This window comes from Heterodontus francisci, chromosome 31, assembly GCF_036365525.1.
Source record: "Heterodontus francisci isolate sHetFra1 chromosome 31, sHetFra1.hap1, whole genome shotgun sequence".
NCBI classification, from domain to species: domain Eukaryota; kingdom Metazoa; phylum Chordata; class Chondrichthyes; order Heterodontiformes; family Heterodontidae; genus Heterodontus; species Heterodontus francisci.
Genome location: NC_090401.1, coordinates 3,850,722 through 3,872,160, shown reverse-complemented (window position 1 = coordinate 3,872,160; position 21,439 = coordinate 3,850,722).

Here is a 21,439-nt window from a genome sequence, read left to right as displayed (position 1 = left end):
GTCAGAGATTGTCAGAGAGTGATAGAGAGTGTCAGAGAGAGATAGAGAGTGTCAGAGAGAGATAGAGAGAGTCAGAGTGTGATAGAGTGTGTCAGAGAGTGTCAGAGTTTGATAGTGAATGCCAGAGAGTGTCAGAGAGAGATAGAGAGTTTCAGAGAGTGATAGTGAGAGTCAGAGAGTGATAGAGAGTGTCAGAGAGTGTCAGACAGTGTGAGAGAGAGATAGAGAGTGTCAGAGAGTGATAGTGAGTGTCTGAGTGTGTCAGAGAGTGTCAGAGAGCGATAGAGAGCGATAGAGCGCGATAGTGAATGTCAGAGATTGATAGAGAGTGTCAGAGAGTTTCAGAGAGTGATAATGAGTGTCAGAGAGAGATAGAGAGTGTCAGAGAGTGCTAGTGAGTGTCTGAGAGTTTCAGAGAGTGTCAGAGAGCGATAGGGAGTGATAGAGAGTGTCAGAGAGTATCAGAGATAGATAGAGAGTGTCAGAGAGTGATAGTGAGTGTCTGAGAGTGTCAGAGAGCGATAGAGAGTGTCAGAGAGTGACAGAGAGAGATAGAGAGTGTCAGATAGTGTCAGAGAGTGTCAGAGAGCGTCAGAGAGAGATAGAGAGTGTCAGAGAAAGATAGAGAGTGTCAGAGAGTGTCAGACAGTGTCAGACAGTGTCACAGAGTGATGGAGAGTATCAGAGGGCGATAGTGAGTGTCAGAGAGTGTCAGAGAGTGATAGAGACTGTCAGAGTGTGACAGTGAGTGTCTGAGAGTGTCAGAGGGTGTCAGGGAGCGATAGGGAGCGATAGAGAGTGATAGAGAGTGTCAGAGAGAGATAGAGAGTGTCAGAGAGTGATAGAGAGTGCAAGAGAGTGTCAGAGAGTTTCAGAGAGTGATAGTGAGTGTCAGAGTGTGTCAGAGAGTGATAAAGAGTAATAGAGAGTGTCTGAGAGTTTCAGAGAGTGTCAGAGAGTGAAAGAGAGTGTCAGAGAGTGTCAGAGAGTGTCAGAGAGTGTCAGAGAGAGATAGAGAGTGTCAGAGTGTGTCAGAGAGTGATAGTGAGTGTCAGAGAGAGATAGAGAGTGTCAGAGAGAGATAGAGAGTGTCAGAGTGTGTCAGAGAGTGATAGTGAGTGTCAGAGAGTGTCAGAGAGTGTCAGAGAGAGATAGAGAGTGTCAGAGAGTGATAGTGAGTGTCTGAGAGTGTCAGAGAGTGTCAGAGAGTGATAGAGACTGTCAGAGAGTGATAGCGAGTGTCAGAGAGAGATAGAACGTGTCAGAGAGTGATAGTTTGTGATAGTGAATGATAGAAAGTGTCAGAGAGTGTCAGAGAGTGTCAGAGAGTGTCAGAGAGTGATGGCGAGTGTCAGAGAGTGTCAGAGAGTGATAGTGAGTGTCTGAGAGTTTCAGAGAGTGTCAGAATGTGATAGAGAGTGTCAGAGAGTGATAGAGAGTGTCAGAGAGTGTCAGAGAGTGATAGTGAGTGTCAGAGAGTGTCAGAGAGTGATAGTGAGTGTCAGAGATTGTCAGTGAGTGCCAGAGAGTGTCAGAGAGAGATAGAGAGTGTCAGAGAGTATCAGAGAGTGTCAGAGAGTGATAGTGAGTGTCTGAGAGTTTCAGAGAGCGTCAGAGAGTGATAGAAAGTGTCAGAGTGTGATAGAGAGTGTCAGAGAGTGTCAGAGAGTGATAGTGAGTGTCTGAGAGTTTCAGAGAGTGTCAGAGAGAGATAGAAAGTGTCAGAGAGTGATAGAGAGTGATAGTGAGTGATAGTGAATGATAGAGAGTCTCAGAGACTGTCAGAGAGTGATAGTGAGTGTCAGAGAGTGTCAGAGAGTGATAGTGAGCGTCTGAGATTGTCAAAGAGTGTCAGAGAGTGATAGAGAGTGTCAGAGAGTGTCAGAGAGTGTCAGATAGTGTCAGAGAGAGATAGAGAGTGTCAGAGAGTGATATTGAGTGTCAGAGAGAGATAGAGAGTGTCAGAGAGTGATTGAGAGTGTCAGAGAGTGATAGTGAGTGTCAGAGAGAGTCAGAAAGTGATAGAGTGTGTCAGAGAGTGATAGTGAGTGTCAGAGAGTGTCAGAGAGTGATAGTGAGTGTCAGAGAGTTTCAGAGAGAGATAGAGAGTGTCAGAGAGTGATAGTGAGAGTCTGAGAGTGTCAGAGAGTGTCAGAGAGCGATAGAGAGTGAAAGAGTGTGTCAGAGAGTGTCAGAGAGAGAGATAGAGAGTGTAAGAGAGTGATAGAGAGTGTCAGAGAGTGTCAGAGAGTGTCACAGAGTGATAGTGAGTTTCAGGGAGTGTCAGAGAGAGATAGAGAGCGTCAGAGAGTGTCTGAGAGTGTCAGAGAGTGATAGTGAGTGTCAGAGAGTTTCAGAGAGTGATAGTGAGTGTCAGAGAGTGTCAGAGAGATAGAGAGTGTCAGCAAGTGTCTGAGAGTGTCAGAGAGTGATAGTGAGTGTCAGAGAGTGTCAGAGAGTGATAGTGAGTGTCAGAGAGTGTCAGAGAGTGATAGTGAGTGTCAGAGCGTGTCAGAGAGTGATAGTGAGTGTCAGAGAGTGTCATAGAGAGATAGAGAGTGTCAGAGAGTGATAGAGTGTCAGAGAGAGATAGTGAGTGTCAGAGAGTGATAGTGAGTGTCAGAGAGTGTCAGAGAGTGATAGTGAGTGTCAGAGAGTGTCAGAGAGCGATAGAGAGTGTCAGAGAGTGTCATAGAGAGATAGAGAGTGTCAGAGAGTGTCTGAAAGTGTCAGAGAGTGATAGTGAGTGTCAGTGAGTGTCAGAGAGTGTCAGAGAGAGATAGAGAGTGTCAGAGAGTGTCAGAGAGTGTCAGAGAGTGTTAGAGTGTGTCAGAGAGAGATAGAGAGTGTCAGAGAGTGTCAGAGAGTGATAGTGAGTGTCAGAGAGTGATAGTGAGTGTCTGAGAGTGTCAGAGAGAGATAGAGAGTGTCAGAGAGTGTCTGAGAGTGTCAGAGAGTGATAGTGAGCGTCAGAGAGTGTCAGAGAGTGATAGTGAGTGTCAGAGAGTGATAGTGAGTGTCAGAGCGTGTCAGAGAGTGAGAGTGAGTGTCAGAGAGTGTCATAGAGAGATAGAGGGTGTCAGAGAGTGATAGTGAGTGTCAGAGAGTGATAGTGAGTGTCAGAGAGTGTCAGAGAGTGATAGTGAGTGTCAGAGAGTGTCATAGAGAGATAGAGAGTGTCAGAGATTGTCTGAGAGTGTCAGAGAGTGATAGTGAGTGTCAGTGAGTGTCAGAGAGTGTCAGAGAGAGATAGAAAGTGTCAGAGAGTGTCAGAGAGTGTCAGAGAGTGATAGAGAGTGTCAGAGAGTTTCAGAGTGTGTCAGAGAGAGATAGAGAGTGTCAGAGAGTGTCAGAGAGTGATAGTGAGTGTCAGAGAGTGATAGTGAGTGTCTGAGAGTGTCAGAGAGAGATAGAGAGTGTCAGAGAGTGTCTGAGAGTGTCAGAGAGTGATAGTGAGTGTCAGAGAGTGTCAGAGAGTGATAGTGAGTGTCAGAGAGTGTCAGAGAGTGTCAGAGAGTGATAGTGAGTGTCAGAGAGTGTCAGAGAGTGATAGTGAGTGTCAGAGAGTGTCAGAGAGTGATAGTGAGTGTCAGAGAGTGTCAGAGAGTGATAGTGAGTGTCTGAGAGTGTCTGAGAGTGTCAGAGAGTGATAGTGACTGTCAGAGAGTGTCAGAGAGTGATAGTGAGTGTCAGAGAGTGTCAGAGAGTGTCAGAGAATGATAGTGAGTGTCAGAGAGTGTCAGAGAGTGATAGTGAGTGTCAGAGAGTGTCAGAGAGTGATAGTGAGTGTCAGAGAGTGTCAGAGAGTGATAGTGAGTGTCTGAGAGTGTCAGAGAGTGATAGTGAGTGTCTGAGAGTGTCAGAGATTGTCAGAGATTGATAGAGAGTGTCAGAGAGTGTCAGAGAGAGATAGAGAGTGTCAGAGAGAGATAGAGAGTGTCAGAGAGAGATAGAGAGTGTCAGAGTGTCAGAGAGTGATAGAAAGTGTCAGAGAGTGTCAGAGTGTGTCAGAGAGAGATAGAGAGTGTCAGAGAGTGATAGTGAGTGTCAGAGAGTGATAGTGAGTGTCAGAGAGTGATAGTGAGTGTCTGAGAGTGTCAGAGAGAGATAGAGAGTGTCAGAGAGTGTCAGAGAGTGATAGTGAGTGTCAGAGAGTGTCAGAGAGTGATAGTGAGTGTCAGAGAGTGTCAGAGAGTGATAGTGAGTGTCAGAGAGTGTCAGAGAGTGATAGTGAGTGTCAGAGAGTGTCAGAGAGTGATAGTGAGTGTCTGAGAGTGTCAGAGAGAGATAGAGAGTGTCAGAGAGTGTCTGAGAGTGTCAGAGAGTGATAGTGAGTGTCAGAGAGTGATAGTGAGTGTCAGAGAGTGTCAGAGAGTGATAGTGAGTCTCCGAGAGTGTCAGAGAGTGATAGTGAGTGTCTGAGAGTTTCAGAGAGTGTCAGAGAGTGATATAAAGTGTCAGAGAGTGATAGAGAGTGTCAGAGAGTGTCAGAGAGTGACAGTGAGCGTCTGAGAGTTTCAGAGAGTGTCAGAGAGAGATAGAAAGTGTCAGAGAGTGATAGTGAGTGATAGTGAATGATAGAGAGTGTCAGAGAGTGTCAGAGAGTGTCAGAGAGTGATAGTGAGTGTCAGAGAGTGTCAGAGAGTGATAGTGAGTGTCTGAGAGTTTCAGAGAGTGTCAGAGAGTGATAGAGAGTGTCAGAGAGTATCAGAGAGTATCAGAGAGTGATAGTGAGCATCTGAGAGTGTCAAAGAGTGTCAGAGAGTGATAGAGAGTGTCAGAGAGTGTCAGAGAGTGTCAGATAGTCTCAGAGAGAGATAGAGAGTGTCAGAGAGTGATAATGAGTGTCAGAGAGAGGTAGAGAGTGTCAGAGAGTGATTGAGAGTGTCAGAGAGTGATATTGGGTGTCAGAGAGAGTCAGAGAGTGATAGAGTGTGTCAGAGAGTGATAGTGAGTGTCAGAGAGTGTCAGAGAGTGATAGTGAGTGTCAGAGAGTGTCGGAGAGTTTCAGAGAGAGATAGAGAGTGTCAGAGAGTGATAGTGAGTGTCTGAGAGTGTCAGAGAGCGATAGAGAGTGATAGAGTGTGTCAGAGAGTGTCAGAGAGAGATAGAGAGTGTAAGAGAGTGATAGAGAGTGTCCGAGAGTGTCACAGAGTGATAGTGAGTTTCAGGGAGTGTCAGAGAGAGATGGAGAGCGTCAGAGAGTGTCTGAGAGTGTCAGAGAGTGATAGTGAGTGTCAGAGAGTGTCAGAGAGTGATAGTGAGTGTCAGAGAGTGTCAGTGAGATAGAGAGTGTCAGAGAGTGTCTGAGAGTGTCAGAGAGTGATAGTGAGTGTCAGAGAGTGATAGTGAGTGTCAGAGCGTGTCAGAGAGTGATAGTGAGTGTCAGAGAGTGTCATAGAGAGATAGAGAGTGTCAGAGAGTGATAGTGAGTGTCAGAGAGTGATCGTGAGTGTCAGAGAGTGTCAGAGAGTGATAGTGAGTGTCAGAGAGTGTCAGAGAGTGATAGTGAGTGTCAGAGAGTGTCATAGAGAGATAGAGAGTGTCAGAGAGTGTCTGAGAGTGTCAGAGACTGATAGTGAGTGTCAGAGAGTGATAGTGAGTGTCAGAGTGTGTCAGAGTGTGTCAGAGAGTGATAGTGAGTGTCAGAGAGTGTCAGAGAGTGTCAGAGAGTGATAGTGAGTGTCTGAGAGTGTCAGAGAGAGATAGAGAGTGTCAGAGAGTGTCTGAGAGTGTCAGAGAGTGATAGTGAGTGTCAGAGAGTGATAGTGAGTGTCTGAGAGTGTCAGAGAGAGATTGAGAGTGTCAGAGAGTGTCTGAGAGTGTCAGAGAGTGATAGTGAGTGTCAGAGAGTGATAGTGAGTGTCAGAGAGTGTCAGAGAGTGATAGTGAGTGTCAGAGAGTGATAGTGAGTGTCAGAGAGTGATAGTGAGTGTCTGAGAGTGTCAGAGAGAGATAGAGAGTGTCAGAGAGTGTCTGAGAGTGTCAGAGAGTGATAGTGAGTGTCAGAGAGTGATAGTGAGTGTCAGAGAGTGTCAGAGAGTGATAGTGAGTGTCAGAGAGTGATTGTGAGTGTCAGAGTGTGTCAGAGTGTGTCAGAGAGTGATAGTGAGTGTCAGAGAGTGTCAGAGAGTGATAGTGAGTGTCTGAGAGTGTCAGAGAGAGATAGAGAGTGTCAGAGAGTGTCTGAGAGTGTCAGAGAGTGATAGTGAGTGTCAGAGAGTGATAGTGAGTGTCAGAGTGTGTCAGAGAGTGATAGTGAGTGTCAGAGAGTGATAGTGAGTGTCAGAGAGTGATAGTGAGTGTCTGAGTGTGTCAGAGAGAGATAGAGAGTTTCAGAGAGTGTCTGAGAGTGTCAGAGAGTGTCAGAGAGTGTCAGAGAGTGATAGTGAGTGTCAGAGAGTGTCAGAGAGTGATAGTGAGTGTCAGAGAGTGTCAGAGAGTGATAGTGAGTGTCTGAGAGTGTCAGAGATTGTCAGAGAGTGATAGAGAGTGTCAGAGAGTGTCAGAGAGAGATAGAGAGTGTCAGAGAGAGATAGAGAGAGTCAGAGAGTGATAGAGAGTGTCAGAGAGTGTCAGAGAGTGATAGTGAGTGTCAGAGAGTGTCAGAGAGTGATAGTGAGTGTCAGAGCGTGTCAGAGAGTGATAGAGAGTGTCAGAGAGTGTCAGAGAGTGATAGAGAGTGTCAGAGAGAGATAGAGAGAGTCAGAGAATGATAGAGAGTGTCAGAGAGTGTCTGAGAGTGTCTGAGAGTGTCTGAGAGTGTCTGAGAGTGTCAGAGAGTGTCAGAGAGGGATAGTGAGTGTCAGAGAGTGTCCGAGAGTGATAGTGTGTGTCTGAGAGTGTCAGAGAGGGATAGTGAGTGTCAGAGAGTGTCATAGAGTGATAGTGAGTGTCTGAGAGTGTCAGAGATTGTCAGAGAATGATAGAGAGTGTCAGAGAGTGTCAGAGAGAGATAGAGAGTGTCAGAGAGAGATAGAGAGAGTCAGAGAGTGATAGAGAGTGTCAGAGAGTGTCAGAGTGTGTCAGAGAGAGATAGAGAGTGTCAGAGAGTGATAGTGAGTGTCAGAGAGTGTCAGAGAGTGATAGTGAGTGTCTGAGAGTGTCAGAGATTGTCAGAGAGTGATAGAGAGTGTCAGAGAGTGTCAGAGAGTGATAGAGAGTGTCAGAGAGAGATAGAGAGAGTCAGAGAGTGATAGAGAGAGTCAGAGAGTGTCTGAGAGTGTCTGAGATTGTCAGAGAGTGTCAGAGAGGGATAGTGAGTGTCAGAGAGTGTCCGAGAGTGATAGTGTGTGTCTGAGAGTGTCAGAGATTGTCAGAGAATGATAGAGAGTGTCAGAGAGTGTCAGAGAGAGATAGAGAGTTTCAGAGAGAGATAGAGAGAGTCAGAGAGTGATAGAGAGTGTCAGAGAGTGATAGAGAGTGTCAGAGAGTGTCAGAGTGTGTCAGAGAGAGATAGAGAGTGTCAGAGAGTGTCAGAGAGTGATAGTGAGTGTCAGAGAGTGATAGTGAGTGTCTGAGAGTGTCAGAGAGAGATAGAGAGTGTCAGAGAGTGTCTGAGAGTGTCAGAGAGTGATAGTGAGTGTCAGAGAGTGTCAGAGAGTGATAGTGAGTGTCTGAGAGTGTCACAGATTGTCAGAGAGTGATGGAGAGTGTCAGAGAGTGTCAGAGAGAGATAGAGAGTGTCAGAGAGAGATAGAGAGAGTCAGAGAGTGATAGAGAGTGTCAGAGAGTGATAGAGAGTGTCAGAGTGTGTCAGAGTGTGTCAGAGAGAGATAGAGAGTGTCAGAGAGTGTCAGAGAGTGAAAGTAAGTGTCAGAGAGTGTCAGAGAGTGATAGTGAGTGTCTGAGAGTGTCAGAGAGAGATAGAGTGTCAGAGAGTGTCTGAGAGTGTCAGAGAGTGATAGTGAGTTTCAGAGAGTGTCAGAGAGTGATAGTGAGTTTCAGAGAGTGTCAGAGAGTGATAGTGAGTTTCAGAGAGTGTCAGAGAGTGATAGTGAGTTTCAGAGAGTGTCAGAGAGTGATAGTGAGTGTCTGAGAGTGTCAGAGATTGTCAGAGAGTGATAGAGAGTGTCAGAGAGTGTCAGAGAGAAATAGAGAGTGTCAGAGAGAGATAGAGAGAGTCAGAGAGTGATAGAGAGTGTCAGAGAGTGATAGAGAGTGTCAGAGAGTGTCAGAGTGTGTCAGAGAGAGATAGAGAGTGTCAGAGAGTGATTGTGAGTGTCTGAGAGTGTCTGAGATTGTCAGAGAGTGATAGAGACTGTCAGAGAGTGTCAGAGAGAGATAGAGAGTGTCAGAGAGAGATAGAGACAGTCAGAGAGTGATAGAGAGTGTCAGAGAGTGTCAGAAAGTGATAGAGAGTGTCAGAGAGTGTCAGAGTGTGTCAGAGAGAGATAGAGAGTGTCAGAGTGTGTCACAGAGAGATAGAGAGTGTCAGAGAGTGATTGCGAGTGTCTGAGAGTGTCAGAGATTGTCAGAGAGTGATAGAGAGTGTCAGAGTGTGTCAGAGTGTGTCAGAGAGAGATAGAGAGTGTCAGAGAGTGTCAGAGAGTGAAAGTAAGTGTCAGAGAGTGTCAGAGAGTGATAGTGAGTGTCTGAGAGTGTCAGAGAGAGATAGAGTGTCAGAGAGTGTCTGAGAGTGTCAGAGAGTGATAGTGAGTTTCAGAGAGTGTCAGAGAGTGATAGTGAGTTTCAGAGAGTGTCAGAGAGTGATAGTGAGTTTCAGAGAGTGTCAGAGAGTGATAGTGAGTTTCAGAGAGTGTCAGAGAGTGATAGTGAGTTTCAGAGAGTGTCAGAGAGTGATAGTGAGTGTCTGAGAGTGTCAGAGATTGTCAGAGAGTGATAGAGAGTGTCAGAGAGTGTCAGAGAGAGATAGAGAGTGTCAGAGAGAGATAGAGAGAGTCAGAGAGTGATAGAGAGTGTCAGAGAGTGATAGAGAGTGTCAGAGAGTGTCAGAGTGTGTCAGAGAGAGATAGAGAGTGTCAGAGAGTGATTGTGAGTGTCTGAGAGTGTCTGAGATTGTCAGAGAGTAATAGAGACTGTCAGAGAGTGTCAGAGAGAGATAGAGAGTGTCAGAGAGAGATAGAGACAGTCAGAGAGTGATAGAGAGTGTCAGAGAGTGTCAGAAAGTGATAGAGAGTGTCAGAGAGTGTCAGAGTGTGTCAGAGAGAGATAGAGAGTGTCAGAATGTGTCACAGAGAGATAGAGAGTGTCAGAGAGTGAATGCGAGTGTCTGAGAGTGTCAGAGATTGTCAGAGAGTGATAGAGAGTGTCAGAGAGTGTCAGAGAGAGATAGAGAGAGTCAGAGAGTGATAGAGAGTGTCAGAGAGAGTCAGAGAGTGATAGAGAGTGTCAGAGAGTGTCAGAGAATGATAGAGAGTGTCAGAGAGTGTCAGAGACTGTCAGAGTGTGTCAGAGAGTGATAGAGAGTGTCAGAGAGTGTCAGAGAGTGATTGTGAGTGTCTGAGAGTGTCAGAGTGTGTCAGAGAGTGTCAGAGAGAGATAGAGAAAGTCAGAGAGTGATAGAGAGTGTCAGAGAGTGTCAGAGAGTGATAGAGAGTGTCAGAGAGTGTCAGAGAGTGATAGAGAGTGTCAGAGAGTGTCAGAGAGTGTCAGAGAGAGATAGAGAGTGTCAGAGAGAGATAGAGTGTGTCAGAGAGTGATAGTGAGTGATAGTGAATGATAGAGAGTGTCAGAGAGTGTCAGAGAGTGATAGTGAGTGTCAGAGAGTGTCAGAGAGTGATAGTGAGTGTCTGAGAGTTTCAGAGAGTGTCAGAGAGTGATAGAGAGCGATAGAGAGTGTCAGAGAGTGTCAGAGAGTGATAGTGAGAGTCAGAGAGTGTCAGAGAGTGATAGTGAGTTTCAGGGAATGTCAGAGAGAGATAGAGAGTGTCAGAGAGTGAGAGAGAGTGTCAGAGAGTGTCACAGAGTGATAGTGAGTTTCAGGGAGTGTCAGAGAGAGATAGAGAGCGTCAGAGACTGTCTGAGAGTGTCAGAGAGTGATAGTGAGTGTCAGAGAGTGTCAGAGAGAGATAAAGAGTGTCAGAGAGTGTCTGAGAGTGTCAGAGAGTGATAGTGAGTGTCAGAGAGAGTCAGAGAGTGATAGTGAGTGGCAGAGAGTGTCAGAGAGTGATAGTGAGTGTCAGAGAGTGTCAGAGAGAGATAGAGAGTGTCTGAGAAAGTCTGAGAGTGTCTGAGAGTGATGGTGAGTGTCAGAGAGTGTCAGAGAGTGATAGTGAGTGTCAGAGAGTGTCAGAGAGTGTCAGAGAGTGATAGTGAGTGTCAGAGAGTGATAGTGAGTGTCAGAGAGTGATAGTGAGTGTCAGAGATTGTCAGAGAGTGTCTGAGAGTGTCAGAGAGTGATAGTGAATGTCAGAGAGTGATAGTGAGTGTCAGAGAGTGATAGTGAGTGTCAGAGAGTGTCACAGATTGTCAGAGAGTGATGGAGAGTGTCAGAGAGTGTCAGAGAGAGATAGAGAGTGTCAGAGAGAGATAGAGAGAGTCAGAGAGTGATAGAGAGTGTCAGAGAGTGTCAGAGAGTGATAGAGAGTGTCAGAGAGTGTCAGACTGTGTCAGAGAGAGATGGAGAGTGTCAGAGAGTGTCAGAGAGTGATAGTGAGTGTCAGAGAGTGTCAGAGAGTGATAGTGAGTGTCTGAGAGTGTCAGAGAGAGATATAGAGTGTCAGAGAGTGTCTGAGAGTGTCAGAGAGTGATAGTGAGTTTCAGAGAGTGTCAGAGAGTGATAGTGAGTGTCAGAGAGTGTCAGAGAGTGATAGTGAGTGGCTGAGAGTGTCAGAGAGAGATATAGAGTGTCAGAGAGTGTCAGAGAGTGATAGTGAGTGTCTGAGAGTGTCAGAGAGTGTCAGAGAGAGATAGAGAGTGTCAGAGAGTGTCAGAGAGAGATAGAGAGTGTCAGAGAGAGATAGAGAGAGTCAGAGAGTGATAGAGAGTGTCAGAGAGTGATAGAGAGTGTCAGAGAGTTATAGAGAGTGTCAGAGTGTGTCAGAGAGAGATAGAGAGTGTCAGAGAGTGATTGTGAGTGTCTGAGAGTGTCAGAGATTGATAGTGAGTGTCTGAGAGTTTCAGAGAGTGTCAGAGAGTGATAGAGAGCGTCAGAGAGTGTCAGAGAGTGATAGTGAGAGTCAGAGAGTGTCAGAGAGTGATAGTGAGTTTCAGGGAGTGTCAGAGAGAGATAGAGAGTGTCAGAGAGTGAGAGAGAGTGTCAGAGAGTGTCACAGAGTGATAGTGAGTTTCAGGGAGTGTCAGAGAGAGATAGAGAGCGTCAGAGAGTGTCTGAGAGTGTCAGATAGTGATAGTGAGTGTCAGAGAGTGTCAGAGAGTGATAGTGAGTGTCAGAGAGTGTCAGAGAGTGATAGTGAGTGGCAGAGAGTGTCAGAGAGTGATAGTGAGTGTCAGAGAGTGTCAGAGAGAGATAGAGAGTGTCTGAGAGTGTCTGAGAATGTCTGAGAGTGATAGTGAGTGTCAGAGAGTGTCAGAGAGCGATAGTGAGTGTCAGAGAGTGTCAGAGAGTGTCTGAGAGTGTCTGAGAGTGTCTGAGAGTGTCTGAGAGTGTCAGAGAGTGATAGTGAGTGTCAGAGAGTGACAGTTAGTGTCAGAGATTGTCAGAGATTGTCAAAGAGTGTCTGAGAGTGTAAGATAGTGATAGTGAGTGTCAGAGAGTGTCAGGGAGTGATAGAGAGTGATAGTGAGTGTCAGAGAGTGTCAGAGAGTGAGAGTGAGTGTCAGAGAGTGTCAGAGAGTGATAGTGAGTGTCTGAGAGTGTCAGAGAGAGATATAGAGTGTCAGAGAGTGTCTGAGAGTGTCAGAGAGTGATAGTGAGTTTCAGAGAGTGTCAGAGAGTGATAGTGAGTGTCAGAGAGTGTCAGAGAGTGATAGTGAGTGGCTGAGAGTGTCAGAGAGAGATATAGAGTGTCAGAGAGTGTCAGAGAGTGATAGTGAGTGTCTGAGAGTGTCAGAGAGTGTCAGAGAGAGATAGAGAGTGTCAGAGAGTGTCAGAGAGAGATAGAGAGTGTCAGAGAGAGATAGAGAGAGTCAGAGAGTGATAGAGAGTGTCAGAGAGTGCTAGAGAGTGTCAGAGAGTTATAGAGAGTGTCAGAGTGTGTCAGAGAGAGATAGAGAGTGTCAGAGAGTGATTGTGAGTGTCTGAGAGTGTCAGAGATTGATAGTGAGTGTCTGAGAGTTTCAGAGAGTGTCAGAGAGTGATAGAGAGCGTCAGAGAGTGTCAGAGAGTGATAGTGAGAGTCAGAGAGTGTCAGAGAGTGATGGTGAGTTTCAGGGAGTGTCAGAGAGAGATAGAGAGTGTCAGAGAGTGAGAGAGAGTGTCAGAGAGTGTCACAGAGTGATAGTGAGTTTCAGGGAGTGTCAGAGAGAGATAGAGAGCGTCAGAGAGTGTCTGAGAGTGTCAGAGAGTGATAGTGAGTGTCAGAGAGTGTCAGAGAGTGATAGTGAGTGTCAGAGAGTGTCAGAGAGTGATAGTGAGTGGCAGAGAGTGTCAGAGAGTGATAGTGAGTGTCAGAGAGTGTCAGAGAGAGATAGAGAGTGTCTGAGAGTGTCTGAGAATGTCTGAGAGTGATAGTGAGTGTCAGAGAGTGTCAGAGAGCGATAGTGAGTGTCAGAGAGTGTCAGAGAGTGTCTGAGAGTGTCTGAGAGTGTCTGAGAGTGTCTGAGAGTGTCAGAGAGTGATAGTGAGTGTCAGAGAGTGACAGTTAGTGTCAGAGATTGTCAGAGATTGTCAAAGAGTGTCTGAGAGTGTAAGATAGTGATAGTGAGTGTCAGAGAGTGTCAGGGAGTGATAGAGAGTGATAGTGAGTGTCAGAGAGTGTCAGAGAGTGAGAGTGAGTGTCAGAGAGTGTCAGAGAGTGATAGTGAGTGTCTGAGATTGTCAGAGAGAGATAGAGAGTGTCAGAGAGTGTCTGAGAGTGACAGAGAGTGATAGTGAGTGTCAGAGAGTGTCAGAGAGTGATAGTGAGTGTCAGAGATTGTCAGAGATTGATAGTGAGTGTCAGAGAGTGTCAGAGAGTGATAGTGAGTGACAGAGAGTGACAGAGAGGGTCAGAGAATGTCAGAGAGTGATAGTGAGTGTCAGAGAGTGACAGTGAGTGTCAGAGATTGTCAGAGATTGTCAAAGAGTGTCTGAGAGTGTAAGATAGTGATAGTGAGTGTCAGAGAGTGTCAGAGAGTGATAGAGAGTGATAGTGAGTGTCAGAGAGTGTCAGAGAGTGAGAGTGAGTGTCAGAGAGTGTCAGAGAGTGATAGTGAGTGTCTGAGATTGTCAGAGAGAGATAGAGAGTGTCAGAGAGTGTCTGAGAGTGACAGAGAGTGATAGTGAGTGTCAGAGAGTGTCAGAGAGTGATAGTGAGTTTCAGAGATTGTCAGAGATTGATAGTGAGTGTCAGAGAGTGTCAGAGAGTGATAGTGAGTGACAGAGAGTGACAGAGAGGGTCAGAGAATGTCAGAGAGTGATAGTGAGTGTCTGAGAGTGTCAGAGAGTGTCAGAGAGTGATAGTGAGTGTCAGAGAGTGTCAGAGAGTGATAGTGTGTGTCTGAGAGTGTCAGAGAGAGATAGAGAGTGTCAGAGAGTGTCAGAGAGTGATAGTGAGTGTCTGAGATTTTCAGAGAGTGTCAGAGAGTGATAGAGAGCGATAGAGAGTGTCAGAGAGTGTCAGAGAGTGATAGTGAGAGTCAGAGAGTGTCAGAGAGTGATAGTGAGTTTCAGGGAGTGTCAGAGAGAGATAGAGAGTGTAGAGAGTGAGAGAGAGTGTCAGAGAGTGTCACAAAGTGATAGTGAGTTTCAGGGAGTGTCAGAGAGAAATAGAGAGCGTCAGAGAGTGTCTGAGAGTGTCAGAGAGTGATAGTGAGTGTCAGAGAGTGTCAGAGAGTGATAGTGAGTGTCAGAGAGTGTCAGAGAGTGTTAAAGAGTGTCAGAGAGTGTCTGAGAGTGTCAGAGAGTGATAGTGAGTGTCAGAGATAGTCAGAGAGTGATAGTGAGTGGCAGAGAGTGTCAGAGATTGATAGTGAGTGTCAGAGAGTGTCAGAGAGAGATAGAGAGTGTCAGAGAGTGTCTGAGAGTGTCAGAGAGTGATAGTGAGTGTCAGAGAGTGATAGTGAGTGTCAGAGAGTGATAGTGAGTGTCAGAGATTGTCAGAGAGTGTCAGAGAGTGATAGTGAGTGTCAGAGAGTGATAGTGAGTGTCAGAGAGTGATAGTGAGTGTCAGAGAGTGTCACAGATTGTCAGAGAGTGATGGAGAGTGTCAGAGAGTGTCAGAGAGAGATAGAGAGTGTCAGAGAGAGATAGAGAGAGTCAGAGAGTGATAGAGAGTGTCAGAGAGTGTCAGAGAGTGATAGAGAGTGTCAGAGAGTGTCAGAGTGTGTCGGAGAGAGATAGAGAGTGTCAGAGAGTGTCAGAGAGTGATAGTGAGTGTCAGAGAGTGATAGTGAGTGTCAGAGAGTGTCAGAGAGTGATAGTGAGTGTCTGAGAGTGTCAGAGAGAGATATAGAGTGTCAGAGAGTGTCTGAGTGTGTCAGAGAGTGATAGTGAGTTTCAGAGAGTGTCAGAGAGTGATAGTGAGTTTCAGAGAGTGTCAGAGAGTGATAGTGAGTGTCTGAGAGTGTCAGAGATTGTCAGAGAGTGATAGAGAGTGTCAGAGAGAGATAGAGAGTGTCAGAGAGAGATAGAGAGAGTCAGAGAGTGATAGAGAGTGTCAGAGAGTGTCAGAGAGTGATAGAGAGTGTCAGAGAGAGATAGAGAGTGTCAGAGAGTGATTGTGAGTGTCTGAGAGTGTCAGAGATTGTCAGAGAGTGATAGAGAGTGTCAGAGAGAGATAGAGAGTGTCAGAGAGAGATAGAGAGAGTCAGAGAGTGATAGAGAGTGTCAGAGAGTGTCAGAGAGTGTCAGAGAGTGTCAGAGAGTGATAGAGAGTGTCAGAGAGTGTCAGAGTGTGTCAGAGAGAGATAGAGAGTGTCAGAGAGTGATTGTGAGTGTCTGAGAGTGTCAGAGATTGTCAGAGAGTGATAGAGAGTTTCAGAGATTGTCTGAGAGTGTCAGAGAGTGATAGTGAGTGTCATGTGAGTGTCAGAGAGTGTCAGAGAGAGATAGAAAGTGTCAGAGAGTGTCAGAGAGTGTCAGAGAGTGATAGAGAGTGTCAGAGAGTTTCAGAGTGTGTCAGAGAGAGATAGAGAGTGTCAGAGAGTGTCAGAGAGTGATAGTGAGTGTCAGAGAGTGATAGTGAGTGTCTGAGAGTGTCAGAGAGAGATAGAGAGTGTCAGAGAGTGTCTGAGAGTGGCAGAGAGTGATAGTGAGTGTCAGAGAGTGTCAGAGAGTGATAGTGAGTGTCAGAGAGTGTCAGAGAGTGTCAGAGAGTGATAGTGAGTGTCAGAGAGTGTCAGAGAGTGATAGTGAGTGTCAGAGAGTGTCAGAGAGTGATAGTGAGTGTCAGAGAGTGTCAGAGAGTGATAGTGAGTGTCTGAGAGTGTCAGAGAGTGTCAGAGAGTGTCTGAGAGTGTCAGAGAGTGATAGTGACTGTCAGAGAGTGTCAGAGAGTGATAGTGATTGTCAGAGAGTGTCAGAGAGTGTCAGAGAGTGATAGTGAGTGTCAGAGAGTGTCAGAGAGTGATAGTGAGTGTCAGAGAGTGTCAGAGAGTGATAGTGAGTGTCAGAGAGTGTCAGAGAGTGATAGTGAGTGTCTGAGAGTGTCAGAGAGTGATAGTGAGTGTCTGAGAGTGTCAGAGAGTGATAGTGAGTGTCAGAGAGTGTCAGAGAGTGTCAGAGAGTGATAGTGAGTGTCAGAGAGTGTCAGAGAGTGATAGTGAGTGTCAGAGAGTGTCAGAGAGTGATAGTGAGTGTCAGAGAGTGTCAGAGAGTGATAGTGAGTGTCTGAGAGTGTCAGAGAGTGATAGTGAGTGTCAGAGAGTGTCAGAGATTGTCAGAGATTGATAGAGAGTGTCAGAGAGTGTCAGAGAGAGATAGAGAGTGTCAGAGAGAGATAGAGAGTGTCAGAGAGAGATAGAGAGAGTCAGAGAGAGATAGAGAGTGTCAGAGTGTCAGAGAGTGATAGAAAGTGTCAGAGAGTGTCAGAGTGTGTCAGAGAGAGATAGAGAGTGTCAGAGAGTGTCAGAGAGTGATAGTGAGTGTCAGAGAGTGATAGTGAGTGTCAGAGAGTGATAGTGAGTGTCTGAGAGTGTCAGAGAGAGATAGAGAGTGTCAGAGAGTGTCAGAGAGTGATAGTGAGTGTCAGAGAGTGTCAGAGAGTGATAGTGAGTGTCAGAGAGTGTCAGAGAGTGATAGTGAGTGTCAGAGAGTGTCAGAGAGTGATAGTGAGTGTCAGAGAGTGTCAGAGAGTGATAGTGAGTGTCTGAGAGTGTCAGAGAGAGATAGAGAGTGTCAGAGAGTGTCTGAGAGTGTCAGAGAGTGATAGTGAGTGTCAGAGAGTGATAGTGAGTGTCAGAGAGTGTCAGAGAGTGATAGTGAGTCTCCGAGAGTGTCAGAGAGTGATAGTGAGTGTGTGAGAGTTTCAGAGAGTGTCAGAGAGTGATATAAAGTGTCAGAGAGTGATAGAGAGTGTCAGAGAGTTTCAGAGAGTGACAGTGAGCGTCTGAGAGTTTCAGAGAGTGTCAGAGAGAGATAGAAAGTGTCAGAGAGTGATAGTGAGTGATAGTGAATGATAGAGAGTGTCAGAGAGTGTCAGAGAGTGTCAGAGAGTGATAGTGAGTGTCAGAGAGTGTCAGAGAGTGATAGTGAGTGTCTGAGAGTTTCAGAGAGTGTCAGAGAGTGATAGGGTGTGTCAGAGAGTACCAGAGAGTATCAGAGAGTGATATTGAGCGTCTGAGAGTGTCAAAGAGTGTCAGAGAGTGATAGAGAGTGTCAGAGAGTGTCAGAGAGTGTCAGATAGTGTCAGAGAGAGATAGAGAGTGTCAGAGAGTGATAATGAGTGTCAGAGAGAGGTAGAGAGTGTCAGAGAGTGATTGAGAGTGTCAGAGAGTGATATTGGGTGTCAGAGAGAGTCAGAGAGTGATAGAGTGTGTCAGAGAGTGATAGTGAGTGTCAGAGAGTGTCAGAGAGTGATAGTGAGTGTCAGAGAGTGTCGGAGAGTTTCAGAGAGAGATAGAGAGTGTCAGAGAGTGATAGTGAGTGTCTGAGAGTGTCAGAGAGCGATAGAGAGTGATAGAGTGTGTCAGAGAGTGTCAGAGAGAGACAGAGAGTGTAAGAGAGTGATAGAGAGTGTCAGAGAGTGTCACAGAGTGATAGTGAGTTTCAGGGAGTGTCAGAGAGAGATGGAGAGCGTCAGAGAGTGTCTGAGAGTGTCAGAGAGTGATAGTGAGTGTCAGAGAGTGTCAGAGAGTGATAGTGAGTGTCAGAGAGTGTCAGTGAGATAGAGAGTGTCAGAGAGTGTCTGAGAGTGTCAGAGAGTGATAGTGAGTGTCAGAGAGTGATAGTGAGTGTCAGAGCGTGTCAGAGAGTGATAGTGAGTGTCAGAGAGTGTCATAGAGAGATAGAGAGTGTCAGAGAGTGATAGTGAGTGTCAGAGAGTGATCGTGAGTGTCAGAGAGTGTCAGAGAGTGATAGTGAGTGTCAGAGAGTGTCAGAGAGTGATAGTGAGTGTCAGAGAGTGTCATAGAGAGATAGAGAGTGTCAGAGAGTGTCTGAGAGTGTCAGAGACTGATAGTGAGTGTCAGAGAGTGATAGTGAGTGTCAGAGTGTGTCGAGTGTGTCAGAGAGTGATAGTGAGTGTCAGAGAGTGTCAGAGAGTGTCAGAGAGTGATAGTGAGTGTCTGAGAGTGTCAGAGAGAGATAGAGAGTGTCAGAGAGTGTCTGAGAGTGTCAGAGAGTGATAGTGAGTGTCAGAGAGTGATAGTGACTGTCTGAGAGTGTCAGAGAGAGATTGAGAGTGTCAGAGAGTGTCTGAGAGTGTCAGAGAGTGATAGTGAGTGTCAGAGAGTGATAGTGAGTGTCAGAGAGTGATAGTGAGTGTCTGAGAGTGTCAGAGAGAGATAGAGAGTGTCAGAGAGTGTCTGAGAGTGTCAGAGAGTGATAGTGAGTGTCAGAGAGTGATAGTGAGTGTCAGAGAGTGTCAGAGAGTGATAGTGAGTGTCAGAGAGTGATTGTGAGTGTCAGAGTGTGTCAGAGTGTGTCAGAGAGTGATAGTGAGTGTCAGAGAGTGTCAGAGAGTGATAGTGAGTGTCTGAGAGTGTCAGAGAGAGATAGAGAGTGTCAGAGAGTGTCTGAGAGTGTCAGAGAGTGATAGTGAGTGTCAGAGAGTGATAGTGAGTGTCTGAGAGTGTCAGAGAGAGATAGAGAGTGTCAGAGAGTGTCTGAGAGTGTCAGAGAGTGATAGTGAGTGTCAGAGAGTGTCAGAGAGAGTGTCAGAGAGTGTCAGAGAGAGATAGAGAGTGTCAGAGAGAGATAGAGAGAGTCAGAGAGTGATAGAGAGTGTCAGAGAGTGATAGAGAGTGTCAGAGAGTGTCAGAGTGTGTCAGAGAGAGATAGAGAGTGTCAGAGAGTGATTGTGAGTGTCTGAGAGTGTCAGAGATTGTCAGAGAGTGATAGAGACTGTCAGAGAGTGTCAGAGAGAGATAGAGAGTGTCAGAGAGAGATAGAGACAGTCAGAGAGTGATAGAGAGTGTCAGAGAGTGTCAGAAAGTGATAGAGAGTGTCAGAGAGTGTCAGAGTGTGTCAGAGAGAGATAGAGAGTGTCAGAGTGTGTCACAGAGAGATAGAGAGTGTCAGAGAGTGATTGCGAGTGTCTGAGAGTGTCAGAGATTGTCAGAGAGTGATAGAGAGTGTCAGAGAGTGTCAGAGAGAGATAGAGAGAGTCAGAGAGTGATAGAGAGTGTCAGAGAGAGTCAGAGAGTGATAGAGAGTGTCAGAGAGTGTCAGAGAATGATAGAGAGTGTCAGAGAGTGTCAGAGACTGTCAGAGTGTGTCAGAGAGTGATAGAGAGTGTCAGAGAGTGTCAGAGAGTGATTGTGAGTGTCTGAGAGTGTCAGAGTGTGTCAGAGAGTGTCAGAGAGAGATAGAGAAAGTCAGAGAGTGATACAGAGTGTCAGAGAGTGTCAGAGAGTGATAGAGAGTGTCTGAGAGTGTCAGAGAGTGATAGAGAGTGTCAGAGAGTGTCAGAGAGTGTCAGAGAGAGATAGAGAGTGTCAGAGAGAGATAGAGTGTGTCAGAGAGTGATAGTGAGTGATAGTGAATGATAGAGAGTGTCAGAGAGTGTCAGAGAGTGATAGTGAGTGTCAGAGAGTGTCAGAGAGTGATAGTGAGTGTCTGAGAGTTTCAGAGAGTGTCAGAGAGTGATAGAGAGCGATAGAGAGTGTCAGAGAGTGTCAGAGAGTGATAGTGAGAGTCAGAGAGTGTCAGAGAGTGATAGTGAGTTTCAGGGAGTGTCAGAGAGAGATAGAGAGTGTCAGAGAGTGAGAGAGAGTGTCAGAGAGTGTCACAGAGTGATAGTGAGTTTCAGGGAGTGTTAGAGAGAGATAGAGAGCGTCAGAGACTGTCTGAGAGTGTCAGAGAGTGATAGTGAGTGTCAGAGAGTGTCAGAGAGTGATAGTGAGTGTCAGAGAGTGTCAGAGAGAGATAAAGAGTGTCAGAGAGTGTCTGAGAGTGTCAGAGAGTGATAGTGAGTGTCAGAGAGAGTCAGAGAGTGATAGTGAGTGGCAGAGAGTGTCAGAGAGTGATAGTGAGTGTCAGAGAGTGTCAGAGAGAGATAGAGAGTGTCTGAGAGTGTCTGAGAGTGTCTGAGAGTGATAGTGAGTGTCAGAGAGTGTCAGAGAGTGATAGTGAGTGTCAGAGAGTGTCAGAGAGTGTCAGAGAGTGATAGTGAGTGTCAGAGAGTGATAGTGAGTGTCAGAGAGTGATAGTGAGTGTCAGAGATTGTCAGAGAGTGTCTGAGAGTGTCAGAGAGTGATAGTGAATGTCAGAGAGTGATAGTGAGTGTCAGAGAGTGATAGTGAGTGTCAGAGAGTGTCACAGATTGTCAGAGAGTGATGGAGAGTGTCAGAGAGTGTCAGAGAGAGATAGAGAGTGTCAGAGAGAGATAGAGAGAGTCAGAGAGTGATAGAGAGTGTCTGAGAGTGTCAGAGAGAGATATAGAGTGTCAGAGAGTGTCTGAGAGTGTCAGAGAGTGATAGTGAGTTTCAGAGAGTGTCAGAGAGTGATAGTGAGTGTCAGAGAGTGTCAGAGAGTGATAGTGAGTGGCTGAGAGTGTCAGAGAGAGATATAGAGTGTCAGAGAGTGTCAGAGAGTGATAGTGAGTGTCTGAGAGTGTCAGAGAGTGTCAGAGAGAGATAGAGAGTGTCAGAGAGTGTCAGAGAGAGATCGAGAGTGTCAGAGAGAGATAGAGAGAGTCAGAGAGTGATAGAGAGTGTCAGAGAGTTATAGAGAGTGTCAGAGTGTGTCAGAGAGAGATAGAGAGTGTCAGAGAGTGATTGTGAGTGTCTGAGAGTGTCAGAGATTGATAGTGAGTGTCTGAGAGTTTCAGAGAGTGTCAGAGAGTGATAGAGAGCGTCAGAGAGTGTCAGAGAGTGATAGTGAGAGTCAGAGAGTGTCAGAGAGTGATAGTGAGTTTCAGGGAGTGTCAGAGAGAGATAGAGAGTGTCAGAGAGTGAGAGAGAGTGTCAGAGAGTGTCACAGAGTGATAGTGAGTTTCAGGGAGTGTCAGAGAGAGATAGAGAGCGTCAGAGAGTGTCTGAGAGTGTCAGAGAGTGATAGTGAGTGTCAGAGAGTGTCAGAGAGTGATAGTGAGTGTCAGAGAGTGTCAGAGAGTGATAGTGAGTGGCAGAGAGTGTCAGAGAGTGATAGTGAGTGTCAGAGAGTGTCAGAGAGAGATAGAGAGTGTCTGAGAGTGTCTGAGAATGTCTGAGAGTGATAGTGAGTGTCAGAGAGTGTCAGAGAGCGATAGTGAGTGTCAGAGAGTGTCAGAGAGTGTCTGAGAGTGTCTGAGAGTGTCTGAGAGTGTCAGAGAGTGATAGTGAGTGTCAGAGAGTGACAGTTAGTGTCAGAGATTGTCAGAGATTGTCAAAGAGTGTCTGAGAGTGTAAGATAGTGATAGTGAGTGTCAGAGAGTGTCAGGGAGTGATAGAGAGTGATAATGAGTGTCAGAGAGTGTCAGAGAGTGAGAGTGAGTGTCAGAGAGTGTCAGAGAGTGATAGTGAGTGTCTGAGATTGTCAGAGAGAGATAGAGAGTGTCAGAGAGTGTCTGAGAGTGACAGAGAGTGATAGTGAGTGTCAGAGAGTGTCAGAGAGTGATAGTGAGTGTCAGAGATTGTCAGAGATTGATAGTGAGTGTCAGAGAGTGTCAGAGAGTGATAGTGAGTGACAGAGAGTGACAGAGAGGGTCAGAGAATGTCAGAGAGTGATAGTGAGTGTCAGAGAGTGACAGTGAGTGTCAGAGATTGTCAGAGATTGTCAAAGAGTGTCTGAGAGTGT